The 13,544-nt window shown below is 38.4% G+C and overlaps 1 protein-coding gene across 8 annotated transcripts in view; it reads right to left on the bottom strand.

The window, feature by feature from the left end:
• gse1 (Gse1 coiled-coil protein) overlaps positions 1-13,544 on the bottom strand; it is a 243,310-nt gene that overhangs the window by 24,694 nt on the left and 205,072 nt on the right. The window contains exon 1 of one of the 8 annotated variants that reach the window (XM_041222065.1): positions 10,583-10,966. The exons of the other annotated variants lie outside the window; for them this stretch is intronic. The gene's annotated coding sequence lies outside the window, so the exon portion shown is untranslated. Of the gene's footprint in view, positions 1-10,582; positions 10,967-13,544 lie in introns of those variants that run through there. 8 annotated transcript variants of the gene reach the window in all.

Genomic DNA, 13,544 nt, shown 5'->3' with positions numbered 1-13,544 from the left:
TGTAGACTGGGTGATTTGCAACAGTCTTCCTCATAAATAGCAAGTGCTGGCAAACACTTTAAAAGGACTACTCAGCGGCATTAAATCATGGAGCACCTAAAACGTGACGCTAAAATGTGTACTTTAACAATACATTTAGAGAATGCATCTCCAGACAGTATTATAAAAAATCTAACAAGGACTGCAGCAGACAACCATTTTTATGCACCTTGCTTTTTATATATAAATGCTTCATCAGAATACAACATAATAATGCTATACGCGCATTCATCTTCATAATCAATCCCTCTATGGCTCAGAGGAATATTATATTAGAGGAATAATTGAAAAATTATCAAAAAATAAACACACACACACACACACACACACACACACACACACACACACACACACACACACACAGTATCCAGCTCAACTTCAGAAACATGTTTATTCTCCTGAATATCAAAAGCTAGATCAATGATTTGCTGCAAGAAAAGGAGTCAATGCACAGACAAGTCTGCATTTTTAAGAACTATCCTAGAAAAGCATTACTATGCATGTAAAATGTGCCTATAAAAGGTAACCGACCCTTTTATTTTATGTGAGGACTGGTAAATCATGGGTTAACAGTATAATAAACTACACTCGAACAAGGAGGCCAAGCCCTGCATTTGTAGAGCTATAAATCTGTCTGCAAGGGCCAGGGGAGCTACCCCCTTAGCCTGTCTTGCCCTTCATTGGAGTCAGCCAAACCGACCAGGTCTAATTATAACCCCCTCCCCCTGGTTTCTACACAGCTGGGGGCAAGGTCCTAGAAATAACTGCATGTGCTGCACCGTAAATACCATCTGCCTAGAGTTAGTGGTACTCCCTCACTGAAATTAGACTTGAGGGGAATCCAGTGTATTGCATTATTAGCTGTGCCAGTGTCTCAAAAGCTTTCCAGGGACCAGTGTTAACCCACTGCAGTATAATTTTGTGAGCATTGTAATAGCTGAATCAGAGATAAAAGATGTAGCATGCCCACAGCCCTCAAACTCCATTCCCCCAGTCGTCCAGCAGGGGCCGCTGTTTAGCATCCCACAGAGAGTAATCTTGTTCCCAGATGGTTAAAAGTGCTAAAATCAGAATCCGTTTGGTCTGGGGTTCTGTCTCCACCTTCAGGTCAGATGAGCAGATTCTCCATGGTAGTGAAAGGTTGTTTTGGAGTGTGGCATCCTTTTTTGGCATCAAGTAAAGCTTTTGCAGTTTTATTTACAGTTACATAGTAGTTTTCATATACAAGTATTTTGTAAGTAAACAGTGAAATAATAAATGGCTAAATCTTCATCAATACGACACAAGATCATCTAAACCTTCTACACACTGGCCCCAACGCAAATTAGATGATAATCATTAGCTTACCATTTGTATGTTAAGATTTTAAACTACATACTTTCAACTTGATTCAGAGTTGATTTTAGTAATCTGAACTATGCTTGGCTGAGAAAACCGCTTAAGTGTTTTACTAATTGGATCCTTGAAATACTGGGCTCTAACAAGGTGATTCAGACATTTTGAAGCTGTGTGAACACCCTCTCTCATGGTATCCCCCGGAGTTAAAAAGAACAAACTCCCCCATTAGCCAGGAAGCCAGCGGGACCAGTGGAAACAGAAACTCGAAAAAAGCTACATTTTAGTAGCTGCAGGCTTCCTTATAGAGTAGGCAAACATAAGTGCAATATAAACTACTTAATCTTTAACCTGGACTTGATTTGTCTATCTGCCTGTTAAAACAAGCAGCTACTGTATGTACCACGGTTATCTATTCCCAGGAAAAAACTTATGATTACATGATACACAGGTACAAGTGTTACCATTAACAAAGCAACACTGACATTCCTTTTTTTTAGGGCAACTGCACACACTCCAGATCAAACAGCAGGTTGAAAACTCACTGGTATCAGCTAAAGAATGAGACGTTTCATCTACTGAATGCAGACTGAAGCTGTTTTTAAAAATGTGCTTCACGCTGAGTATGAAAGCTACTGGAAGAATGATTTGTAACTTCATGGTTGCTCTCAGCTTGCGCTATCTCAAACTTTGCATGCACTAGTGCGCAAAGTGCCAGTCAGGTAAAATCAATTTTAAACCGAAGGCAGCTAAAATTACTGTGGCTCTGTGGCTAGAATGACATCTTTAAAAAAAAAAAAAAAAAGAAAAGAAAAAAAATTTAACCTTCCGGCAAGCTGATAAAGTTGAGAGCACAGAAGGCTAATTTATAGAAGAACCTAACAGACCCCAATTAAATACATTGCAATATGTGAAAATGATTGAGGTCCAGTGTAACTTTAACCTTCAATGGGTTCTAGTGGCCCCAGCCTAGTTCCTGACTAGGTCTGTATTGAAATAACCCATTTGTTGGTAGTATTTTATATGCAAAGAGAGGATGTGCGCCAGAGAATGAACATTCCCCTTTGAAAAGTGGTCCCTAGAGGGCTATCAGGTTGAGCCACATTGAATGCATTTTACTATTACAAATATTCAAGGTCTTATTACAGAAAGCACAGGTCAGAACAGCTTTTATAAAATGGAAATACTAGCTGTGAATCTATTATAAGAGTCTGTTCTAACTGCATTGTGTTTGTCAAGTGAACAAAAAAAACAACAAAAAAAAAAAGGACAGCACTGTTGCCCATTGTTTTAAGCACTATCAAGCACTCATAAATGCCTAACCAAGAGCAAATCTGCATGCAGTGTTTAACTTTGCAAAAGGCCATGTTTTCCCCACCTGCTGGCCACGAGCCCCCGTGAAGTTTGCAGGCCAGCACTCTCAACACTGACCGTACGCTCTGGGGAGATGAGAGGCTGCGCTCCCTGTCACTTTGCCGCTGCCCCATTATTAAGCAGATATTTATTAGAGTCTACACTCACAGCAATTGACTGGATACTTGTCTACATTATCAGCTCATGTAAATTCATTATACTAACAGCTGGGAATAAAATCCTCAGTGCGCGGGCTATGATGGATGAATGGTCTATAATGTATTGTACACACACTTATTTAATTGGGGAGTGGAAGGGGGCTGGAGTAGAATTCACAGGGAACAGTGGAGCCCTAAAGGTTCATTAGGACAAACTCAGCAGTAATTTGCAGTGGTTGTGTTAGAAAGATGACCCCCCCTGACACCTGCTCTTGAAATTAACCATATGGGTTCAGGGACTGGGCTAAAGTTCCCTGTGCTATTAGACCAAAACAAGACCGCTTTGGCTTCATTATACTGCTATTGCAGTCCAAAGGAGAATCGATTCTGTAAACAACTTGACAAACATCTTCTGGGTCCCCTTTTTTAAAGCAATTTCATTCGACTAAAAACAGATTTTTTTTTTTTTTTTTTTTTTTTTTTTTTTTCACAAGGTGGTAGGTAGTTCACTTAGCTGACTTGTCATGTATTGTACTGTAATTTTCCAGGCGATTCAACTGTGATAAAACTGGTTTTAAAACAAAATAGGACTATAGTTAAAGCTGACTAGACATATTTTACATTTGTAATCCCATAAGCTACTCATCTTCTTGCTTAAAAAATGTCTGTTAATTTAGCACAGAACACACAGGTGCCAACAGAACAGACTCTTCCTTGACAGAAGCCATATTCTACCCCTTTTACCAACATCTTACCAATAACTTTCTGAATCAACCTCCAAACTGGACTACAAAGAAACCTACCCATACAGCTTTTAACAGCTCTAAAGTAATTGTGAACTCTGGCAGTTTCAAAGCCTCTTTCTGTTTGAAAGAGAGTTTAAGCAAATAAGGTCGCATGGATTTCCTTATTCAAATTTCTGTGTGACAAAACAGTATTTACAGTCTGTGATGGTTCTACATGAGTTATTGTGGTTCACTTATACATGCTGTACACAAGGTGACTGATTCAGTGCAAGACATCCGGTAAAAACTTTAAAAAAAGCAATTGAATAATTAGATTCACAAGCAATCTCTCATAGCCAGGATCAATGATACTCTGTATCCAGTTGGCCTCTGTGCTTCCTTATCAACTTGGTGCCTGGTCTCTCCACCCCCAAGAGAAGAAAAGGGCTTGAATTCACCCCAGGGCAGGCCATGCCCTCTCACAGCTGCTCTATGGAGAACACAAAAAAACTGGAGCACCCTGGTCAAGGTTGGGAGCTTTAAACAACCACTCAGGCTTCCATCCCTCCAGGGCTAGAGGGATCCAATTCAGCCGCCCAAACCCTGCACCTGCTCTGGAAGATTTATCTGCAGCCTTCCTTACCCTAAACTGGTCTTGTATACCGTATGAGTAAGCCTGCATCTGCACTGCTAATTAGTGAACTTCTACTGACTGTTCCTACACGCTTGCTAATAATAAAATCCACTACTTGTATTGATATTCTTTCTGTCTATAGATGACTTCTGTAAGGCTTATCAATATACCACAGTCAATACTTGTAATTTGGTTATCAAATCAGCCAGCTAAGCTACTTACAATACTGGTAACACTTCAGCAAGCTTTCTGATCATTCTGTTCAATGAATGAATAGTGTAGGTTCCACTACAACTACTGTAAGCTGCTACATTTTTGCACTTCAAATTGAACATGCAAGCTTGTCAATGAACCAAGATGTACTATAGCATAGGGTGCTATAAATAATCCTTGTGTTTTAGATCAGTAATAAATCAGACAAGGTTATAAAAAATATAACCAAGGGTGTTTTTAGCATCACTATTGCATTTAAAACTAAACAAGAGCAGCAGTATTCAGCTCTCATCCAATATTTTCTTGATAACATTGCAGACATTTCAGAAATCCAATCATAACTTCTTAAGACATGCCATGGTCCATCACAACACACTCGCTGGCTGATTTTTTTTTTTTTTTTTTTTTTTTTAATTGGCCTTCCTAGTATTGAGAGCTGGGTATAAGCTGACAGAGAGCTTTCCTAATGAGAGTCGATTGTGTTTGAGACTGTAGACTTGGTGGGAGGCGGGGGGCATATGGCGTTCAAGGGCAGCCAATTACTAATCAATTGCACATCTGAACAAAACATTGCTGAGGAACAAGGAGTTATGCTGCTTCGTGGAAAATGTGTGTAGTGCTGCTATAGATGAGGCACACATTTTTTTCCCCTCTCTCACTCCAACACCCTCCCTGCTTTCTACATTAATGGTTCAAGAGCCATTACTAATCACAGCTCTGATGCGTCCTGTGGTTTCCTAATTACCAGTCCCCTTCCCCTGGCAGCCCTTCGACTCATTGCTCTAATTATAAGCTAGGAGTCTGGCTGATTTCTGAAAGCTTGGTCCTAGCAAGGAGAGAGCGAGAGAAAGAAAAAGAGAAACAGAGAGAGAGAGAGCAGGAAAGAGAGACACATCCCTACAAGTCACACCTCCCACCCCCTCCCAGACTTACTAACAGGTTACCATTCACACAGCCAGCCACACTAATAACCTCGCTAGCCGTCTGCATTATCGCCAGCAGGATTCCTTTACAGCTTACTGTTGTTTTAACCCGACCTGCCCTCATCAAAACCTTGCTGACCCAGAACAAGGCCTTGTGATAGCTTTACTGTACTACTAATTATGCTGCAATTATTAATGAATAGATCTACTAAGCATTTCTCTCACTGGTTTCCAATGGCTTTACAATGCATTGTTCTTTTTACTAGTATGTTCTGTATACCGAAATGGTGGCAGAGGTGCCATTATTTCTAAAGGGCAAAAGAGATCACCACTTAACTATTTTTGTGCAATTGATCCAATCTCTCTTTATGGTTTTCTTGTGAGCTTTAACCAACTCTATATATCATAATTTTTAAGTATAAGCAGAAAGAAATATGTATATTCTGTGGATATTTTAAAGTTTATTCCTCATTCATTATTAAACAAATTATTTTGAAAGGGTTTTTCATGCAACATTTAAATAACCAAATGAGACATACTGCGATTTTTTGGCGAAAAAATGACGAATCCTCAATTAATCCACCAAAGGCAAACCTGTGCACCCCTCAAAAAACAAGCACATAAAAAAAAAAAAAATTTAAGAACAGAACTTTGTAGCACAGAAGGCTATTGCATCAAAGCACATTCTGATTGCTAGAGCTCAAAATAGGCATACTGTAAACAACAGTTGTACAGTATTTAGCACTGCAGTATGAGGCTAATCTGAGCATCACTGCCTTTGGGAATTAGCACTCGGAATATTCAACTCTACAGCCTGCTTTTGTTACACCCAGCCCCCTTGTCTGAAGCACACACACACACACACACACACACACACACACACACCTGACAGCATATGCCATTCAGCTGATCTACAGCCAAGCTGCAGCACTGCAAATCTGTTTATAATAAATTCAATGTTTTCACATGCTGCTCAGGTTCTAAACTGGTATTTTACTTACTTACTTAACCTTTCACACCCAGAGAAAGGACAATGAGAGCCAAGGAGGCTTGCTGGCAACCTGATAGACAGATCTCTTCATTTGTAAAGGGAAGCCTCAGTCCTCTTATTCTTAATTCTTAATCTGAATTCCTAACAGGCTCCCACTCCCCATGCTTAGGAACAGTACAAATTCTTGAGCTCAGTCTGGTCAGTCCCACTCACTGGGGACCCTCTTGCCCCAGCAGTAACATAGACTGCTCGGTTCTTTAAAGCAGACAGTCTTGGTTTTATGTCACATCAAAGGATGACACCTCATAGATAAAAAAAAAAAATTTAAATCCATGCTGGTAAGTAAGGCCAGATCTTCCTTAAGCAAGATCTGAATCTATGGTATGACTTAAGGAGCCACAGGCAAAGGCAAGAATAAACAGGGGACATTTTCTGATTAATGATCTGTCAGAAAATTAAAATTTGGTATTATTTTCTTGGTTCAGAGGTGGGGAAATAATAGTTTTAGGTATTATTTAAAAACTGCTCCCACTTTTAAAATTCTGCAATGAAATCCTATATTCAGTTTAAAGTTCCTCTCGAATTTGATTAACGTAACCTTGCCAATTGTGTATTTGGTTAGCTGAATTAGCTGATGTGCTGTGGCCTCTAATTTGAGTAGCAAATGAATAGGCTAATCTATAATGTTCACCTCTGTCGCAGAAGCAAATACTCCTAAACTACTGCCTTTTATACCAGAAAGTGAGTTAACAACAACCAGACAGCTCCTTAACAAACACTATTAACCACCATTTAAGAAATCCCCTTTCTAGGAAAAAAAAAAAAAAAATGTAAAAGGAATGTATTGTCCAAACTGTGGCATTTCAGTGTTTTGGTAGGATGCTACTTAAGGTCTTATCAAGTCTTACTGTTGAGATGTCAAATAAAATTGCACCCCACCCCCCAACCCACCCCCTTGAGCTCTGTTATTTATATAGTCACTGCTCACTGCATTGTTATATTTCAATGAAGCTACTACAGTATAGCTGTACCTAAGAAGTAAACCTGTTCAGCTATTCAGATTTTGCATTTTCTTTCAGACTGTACAGAATCAAGGTCAGGGCTACTGGTCTCTTTCACTGCTGTCACTTTCAAACAAAGGTTTGTATGAGCTTCAAGCAAGCTGATAACTGAGTGTTGTTAGCTTGCGACTACTGTCTGAGCTTGTAGCTGCTGCTGAATTAATAGAGGTCGAGGAGCAAAGGCAAAGGGTTTCACTGGGATTTGAAAATATTCTTCAAGTTAGCAAGGCACAAGGCTACCAAGGGCAGCCAGCAATGAATGAAACTATGTAGCTATCAAACAGGAAGCCTGAAACTGAATTATTTTGCCTTTCTTATTTGTTTAACCGATTGACAATATTTGGATGTGCACATACACGATTATTTCACACCTCAGTTGATACAGCAGGCCGGAAAGAAGTAGCCTTAGTGGATTTTAAGCACAATCCTTTGTTGTGATTGGGAGAGCATAGAATTCAGAGTCATTGAGACAGTAAAAGGTTTTTATATGTAACAGCAATAAAAGTTGAAAGTGTAAAACAGGACAAGCAGAATTATGAGTGAATGGACTGTTTGCCCTGGGGCTATACTCACCCCTGTGGTATAACACTGTCATCCTGGTTCAATGAACTAAATTAGCTGTACCCACTGCACAAGCATGCAGACAAATATACAAACACAGTGTCTTAGATGTTACCAGTGACATTCTACGCTTGGAAGATATATTGTTGATTTATTATGTTTTTACTATGTAAAGACACAGTATTTATTTCCAAGTATGATTATACTTTCAAAACCATAAGTTCATTCTCCTAGATTTACGACTGGGGGAAGCAAACCATCCACTGCAATACGTACATCATCATTTTATAATAAACAAATAGCTTATCTGCATTGTTACAGCATTTATTTCCCTAAGTAGGAAACCACAAACTTGTCTTTTTTTTTAATAACACTCCTGCATAAAACATGGAGGGGATCTCTTATTAAATGAACAAAGAAAATGAAAAACTGAAGCTACTGTATCATAAAACCCAGGCAAGAATCTGCTACCGCTTTAAATTGTTAAGACAAACCTTTCACTGACACAAACATTTTCAACAAGAATATTTACTTGTATCTTAGCTGCAACTGCATAATGCATTTATTAGGAAGACTGTAGCAACTGAACAAAAAACATTAAAAAGTAGTTATTGAGGGTTATACCAAGATTAAGCTATGTATATAAAATGCCTTTTAAACAGTGTTACATAATGGTTGTTTGGACACTGGTAACCCTATGTGTTCACCACTGCATTACCCAGGCAAAGTATAGTTCCATGTAACCCAAGAGCATTCATGGAACTTGTTAACGGCACAACCTGGACAATAACATTTGTATCTGTACAGTGCTTACGTTTAAAAAGATCATGATGTTGACTTTTGGTTTCTGATGGACATGTCTGTTTAAAGCATGACAATATGCTGTATTCACAAAGGTTTAACTTGTGTTATTTTACGAATAACACACTGTTTGCTATTCACTAAAAATGTGTTCAAAACAGCTGATGGATTGTCAAGTTCATTAATATTTGTATCATTATTGCATCACACTAATGGGCTTAGAAAAAAACTAATATATTTTAATAACTTTTTTTTGCGTAGGGCCCCAATTTACAGCAAAAGGGCTAAAATAACAAACAAAATGTTTTACCTGTAATGTTTTTTTGTTTGTTTTTTTTGTAGATACTGTAATTGGTTTTATTTTTCAAAACAATCCATTGGTTTAATTGTTCATATTGTTTAAACCCACTTACGTGTGGTTTAGATATGAAATACTTCTCAATTTTAAGTTCATCTGATAAACTTATAAACAATAAACACCCTGACTGTCTACCTTTGTATTGACTTATTGCCTTTGCTTTGACAAGGTTTAGTGTGTTTGGAAAAGGCAGCAGTTAGAAGTGTAGGCTACTTTCTAACCCTGACAAGCAGCAGCTGTTGCTGCTTTTTAAGCTTAAGTACTTGTAACAAGGGCAGTGGTGGATTCGTTGATAAACACAGCGGACACATGGGAAATGATCTGAAACTGCACCTGCCGTCTGTGTGTACATAAGCGCCCTGGCCTGCCCTTTAAGCAAACTTCAACAGAAGCCCTCAGCAGCAGCAAAGCACACTGCTGGCTGAACAAATGTCATCAAAACAGGTGACGCTTGAACAAATCCCCGCGCATATCACTAGACTCAGTGACGACACCAACAAAGCCAATCGGGCAAACTGTTGCGTCGACGTAAACCTAGACATAAAATAACAGAGGCAATATCCATGAATACAGCCTACAGAGTGAAAATATATCTTAAAGTGCAAACTCTAGACGTGTATCCAAATTAGTCATTTTACATGTTTGTGGTTATAATAAAACACAGTCACTTCCAGCAAGCAGCTGGAAATGCCAAATCTCACTCGAGTTAAAAGAATCACACACAAACACAACGCGCATATACTGCCGTCCTGCAGTCTCTCAAGCAATTATGCATTTGCATTTCAGGAAAAACTCGTTTACGCGAGCACTTAGCACAGAGTAATACAATTAGAAGGTTAAACATGTAGACGGAGCACTGCTGTAAGATTGACATGGTTGTTTTTGCAGTTCGGATTCAATTGCTATTGCATTAATTACCTCGTATATATTCCAGGTCTGTTTTTAATATCGGGGTGCAGTTTTACTGACCTGGCCTTATCTAGACACCGGCGTCCAACATTATATATATATATATATATATATATATATATATATATATATATATATATATATTCACTTCATGTAAGCGAATAGGCTTTTGTTTGCCTAATCACTTTACAAATACTATGCCAAATTATTCATAATAAACTACTGCCACTTTTGACACTTGCTTTTAAAACATTAACCAGTCTTATATTAATTAATTAATTAACTAATTAGACTTTCACATATAAACCAGACACAATAGAAATCTTCGAATACATTAAGCAAACGCAGCTGCGGCGTCAGGATGAACTGAGTCACAGAGAGAACACAGCCGGCGAGCACTACTTTTGCTGTCTGTATCATTCGTTAAGTTGCCCTCTTACTTACCGTAATTAAGACCACGTTTATTTAGTTAAAAATAACATATATAAGGTATGTGTCAAATAAATTAATAATAATCTTACCTCAGATTAGAATGAAACCCTATTTTTTAGCTCGACAGATACTAATAGCCATAGTCTCCCTGTAAACGCGGTAATGCACACTTTGTTGTTACTCGATGCTGCGGGGCCAGGCCACACTACGAGCTGGATGCCCCTGCTGGGAGGTGGGGCTTCCTGCCTTAGGGGAAGGGAAAACTAGCACCTGCTCCGCTTGACACGCCCCCACTAAGGCAGACAACCCCACATTGTTACTGTGTCATGAATAAGAATTACGGGCATGACTCGATGTACTGGGGCTGTCATCATTCAATACAATGTTTAAAGAAAGGGGTCGCGTTCCAGTCTTTCGTGGAGCCAATCAGACACGTGCATTTTATTTAGATTTTTTTTTTTTTTTTTTTTTGTTTTTGTTTTTTTTGTTTTTAGCCAAGTGCAATCGATTAGCACACTTCGCAAGAAAAGGGCATGTCCTAGAGCTGTAAACACATTGGGATTATTGTTTTTGTTCTCCAGTAGTTTATAGTCTGCATGCAGAGCATTTCAGACCACTCAAGGCTACACAGGGTATCTGACAAGTCAGAGGCGTGCAGCCCATACAAAATAAGTAAATAAATAACAAAATAAAATAAAATAAATACATCGCAGAATAACAGAAAACGCAACAAGCAAATACTTACCTCGTGTCGTACGGGTTTGTGTATTCTTACCGTATTTTTGAGCTGAAATAAAATGTACAATTTACACTTTGCCCTGGGTCGCAGCGCGGCTTTTTTTTCTTTGTTGCGCTGTAATCTTAAACAAACGCCTATATAAGGACTTACTGTAGGCTACTTTGAGCCGAATAATTTACGTAATGTTTCGAGTTTCGCTTTGCATAAAGGCAAATTCTCACACATAGAAAGGATGCTACACTTTCAAGGTTTTCTTGCTAAGCCATGCATTTTGAACCTGAGTAAATCCAGCCACAGTAAAGCGATACAAATACAACGCTGATGCATCGTGGTCGATATGGTATAGTGCGTTTTTAGTTGTAGTCCTAATAAGACACGCCATGCCAAATTGCTACTTCTTTACCAGTCAGCAATTCAACTTCAGGAGTTGTTAGGGCAACGGTAGAAGCTTGTTTCTTCAGACAGGAATAACGCTGGCATTGAATTTCATTTAAATAACAGAGCGACATTCGGGTGAAAAAAGATACCCTGAAATGTACTTCAGAGACCACTAGAGGCCAGCCACCAACCGAGCTTCTGTAAAGGAAGCTCTCCCAGCGAAGGAAGATTGATGACAGGCTCTGTACCCTGTCAATGGCTGCTTTGTAAGCTACAAGTAAATTAGCCTCCTTTTGTGTAGGAGTACAGACTGTGATACCGTGCGTGGCATTCACTGTACGCAGATATTTGCTTGTTCCTCAAAGTCTAAAATTGTTGTAGCAGAGATTAATTTCTTAAAGACAAAATCTAATTACTGGTCTTTCAAACGGTTTTATTATTATTATTATTATTATTATTATTATTATTATTATTATTATTATTATTATTTATTTTTCCAAATTATTTTCCCAATCAGTTTGACAATGCAGTGCATTCAAAGAAAAGCTTAGGCAAATCTTTTATTGAAATAACATGAAATCCGACCTGTCTCAATTGGAAGAAACCAACCACCAAATATTCTAGATATGTTCCAAGAAATCTGTTAATGATGGTTCAATGAATGCACCTTTCCTCAATATGTAACGTTGCTCTCAATACTGGGTAATATAAACACCAAATGTATATAAAACCAATTGCATGCAAACTGTATATAAAACCTCTGTCAGTGACAGACTTAATGACCGCCTTTGTGAAATATGGCAGGTTCTTATGTATAAGTAAGCTTGCTGAAGTGGGTTCTGCAATTACCAGGAGACCAGGCATTAGATGCATGTGTGCTGAAAAGATTTATTGTTGCTTTCAAGTAAATGCAAGGTAAGACTTGTAATGGGGAGCTATCATAAATCAATTAGGGTTGCAATGTGCAAGGGTGGTCTTAAACATTGATTATGTCTAAAACCTTCACGAGGATGATAGGGTAAGCTTTCTGTTGCTAAAATATATTTAATAATATATTTTCACAGGCCTTTTAATGTGTAAATTGTGAAAATAGACATTTGCAAATCAAAAGCAAGGTTATTTTAAGTGACTGATAACTTTACCTCAGAATATATGATTAAAGTTAATGAGGAATTATTTTATAATGTATTATTGGATTATAAATGGGCACAGGCCAGGTTTATTAATTTGGAAAGAGTTTTCTTTTTTTCTTGATTAAGAATTTTGGTTTACTGGTAACCTATAAGTTCAAATAGCTACCCCCCCCAGTTCCTTGCTTTCAATGGAATTCCATGAAACAGTCATCTTCACTTCCAGACATCTTTGATTGTGCATTCTTGACATTGATATGCTATGCATCTGAAGAAAATCTCTTAACCCTCACTGACCCATTGCGAATAGGAAAAAGTATCCCCTGCTATTGCAGCCAAGAGGAACAAGCTGGGAGTCCATCTGCAGCATCAACTCGCACCTTGACATAGTCTAGACAGTGGTACTTTGAAGCCCTTTCTAGTGGAGGGTATCCATTCCAATAAAACCGTTTACTGATATAAGCAATATTTTAATGTTTTTTCTGGGTTTTTTTGTATTGACTGGTCATAGCATAAATAAATAAGTACACCTTCCTTGCTGTGATCCACTTGAGTTCATAACAGCACTTTTGTTTCTTATACTGTGTTAGCCACCCCCACCCTATGTTTTTCTCTAGGGATTCTTGTCAGACGTTCCATAGCTCTTGTACAGCTGCACCCCCTTTACAATTAGTTACCAGCTGTTTTGCATACATTTTGAATTCTAATTACCTTTTTCCCCCTTCTTTTCTGTGCAGCCGGTGCTCTGATGAATAGGAATAAAAAATAAAAAATAAACCAGAAGCCTGGCTCCATAAAAGCATG

Source organism: Polyodon spathula, chromosome 21, assembly GCF_017654505.1.
Source record: "Polyodon spathula isolate WHYD16114869_AA chromosome 21, ASM1765450v1, whole genome shotgun sequence".
Taxonomy (NCBI): domain Eukaryota; kingdom Metazoa; phylum Chordata; class Actinopteri; order Acipenseriformes; family Polyodontidae; genus Polyodon; species Polyodon spathula.
The sequence above is the reverse complement of the archived record's forward strand: the minus strand, read 5'-3'. Positions and strand labels throughout refer to the sequence as shown.